We start from the raw sequence: 2203 nt of genomic DNA, 5'->3' as shown, positions 1-2203 counted from the left end.
TCGACATCTACGAGGCCGAGCTCTTCTCGACGGGAGGAAGCTAACACCCAGAGAGCTGGACCGACACGCCTGCAGTCACACGGCTGAGCCCAGGCCCCGACACCCAGGGCCGGCCTCTTTCTGGCACGTTAGGCTCCTACCCCTCCTCTCAACACCCCCATGTCCCTGATATCTTAGCGCCACCAGAGTTACCCCACAGCCTTCTCAGACATCCCACTCAGGGAACCTCCAAGCCCTGCGGTCCCATTCCAGGTGTCTCATCCCACCTTCTCCTACCCGGTGCACACCACGTCCTCACAGCCCCCAAATCCGTTTACCTCTCCTTTGCTCTGGTGGCCACCCCGGTTCCTACCACTATCATAGCTGGTCCCTAAACAGGTCCCTGATATCTGCACTGTCCTCCACACAACAGCCACAGTGCTTACTAAGAAACACAGTTCAAACCAAACCCCCTCTCTGATCAAAACCCTCGAGTGGCTCATGCCGGCGATCACCCTTTTCTCCCTGCAGCCCCCACCACAGGGCCCTGCCTGGCTTGGCCTTCGTGGGCCCCCAGCCTCCTCTCTCGCCACAGTAAACTTTAAAGGATTCAAATCTTACAAAGAATGTTCTTAAATCATCATGAAATTCAATTATAAATCAGTTATAGAAAGATATCTAGGAAACCTCTTCAAACTACACAACACACTTCTAAATAATCTATGGATCAAATATCAAAGGAAATCTCAAAGGAAATTAGAAAATATTTTGAACTGAGTGAAAATGAAAAAATGGCATATCAAAATTTGTGGGATGAAACTAAAGTAGTGATTAGAGGAGAATTTACATCAGAAATGCTGACATTAGAAAAGAGGAAAGGCTCAGCTTCCGCTTAGAAAGTAGAAAGAGGAGAGTTAATTAAAGCATAGTAAGCAGAAAAAAGGAAATAACAAAGAGGAGAAATCATAGAAATAGAAAAATAAAGAAAATCAATGAAACCCAAAGCTGATTCTTTGAGAATATCAATATAATTTATAAACTGTAGCCATAATGATCAGGAAAAAGAGAGAAGACACTCGTTACCAACACTGGAAATGAGAGGAGCAGCATCACTACAAATCCTACAGACATTGAAATGATAATAAGGGATGATATGAGCAATATTTTACCAATAAATTTGACCAATTAAATGAAACTAACGAATTTCTTAAAGGATATAAACTATCAAAGCTCACTCTAGAAGAAACAGATAACCTTATTATAGCCCTGAATCTATTTTAAAAATTGGATTTGTGTTTTAAAACCTTCCCACGGAGAAAACTCCAGGCCCAGATGGTTTCACTGCCAAATATTTACACAAGAAATAATAACAATTCCACACAAGATCTTCCAGAAAATTGAAAACGAGGTAACACTTCCCAATTCATTCTGTGACGCCAGCATTATCCTGATACCAAAACCAGAGAAAGACATTTACAAGAAAAGAAACCTATAAACCAGTATCTCTTATGAATATAGACATAAAAATTCTTAACAACCATTTGGCAAGTCGAATCCGACAATATATGTATATAAAAAGGGGGCAATACATCACTACCAAGTGGATTTTATCACAGGAATGCAGTTAGTTTTCCATTTGGAAATCAAGGTTAACAAATTAAATTATTAATAAACTAAAAAAGAAAAACCATATGTCATCTCAATAGATGCAGAAAGAGTATTTGACAACATTTGACATCCATTCCTGATAAACAGCATTCAGCAAACTAGGAATATAGGGAACTGCTTCAGCCTGATGAAAGACATCTGTGCCCTAAATAGGGTGTCCTCTTACCTTAGAGGTAACATCGCGCTTCGTGGGAAAAGAATGAATGCTTTCCCCTTTAGATCAGGAATGAGGCTGGATGTCCACTCTCACCACTTCCATTCAACATTGGTCCTAGTCAGTGCAAGAAGGCAAGCAAAATAAATAAAAGGCATACAGATTAGAAGGGAAGACATAAAACTATCTTTATTTGCAGATGATATAATTGTCTACGTAGAAAATCCTAAAGAATCCACAAAAATTTTACTAAAACTAATACATGAGTTTAGCAAGGATGCAGGATACAAGGTCAATATACAAAAATCTATTGTATTTCTGTATACTAGTAACTACCAAAAATTAAACATTGTACTACAATACAATTTAATAACAGCATGGAGAAAAAATATGATACCTAGG

General features: G+C 39.5%; 1 protein-coding gene across 1 annotated transcript in view; it reads left to right on the top strand.

The window, feature by feature from the left end:
- Positions 1-2203, top strand: part of LOC105826722 (solute carrier family 22 member 11-like) — a 13181-nt gene that overhangs the window by 8795 nt on the left and 2183 nt on the right. The gene's annotated exons all lie outside the window — the stretch shown is intronic.

This window comes from Propithecus coquereli, unplaced genomic scaffold (assembly GCF_000956105.1).
Source record: "Propithecus coquereli isolate 6110/MARCELLA unplaced genomic scaffold, Pcoq_1.0 Scaffold120, whole genome shotgun sequence".
In the NCBI taxonomy this organism is placed as follows: Eukaryota; Metazoa; Chordata; class Mammalia; order Primates; family Indriidae; genus Propithecus; species Propithecus coquereli.
The sequence above is the reverse complement of the archived record's forward strand: the minus strand, read 5'-3'. Positions and strand labels throughout refer to the sequence as shown.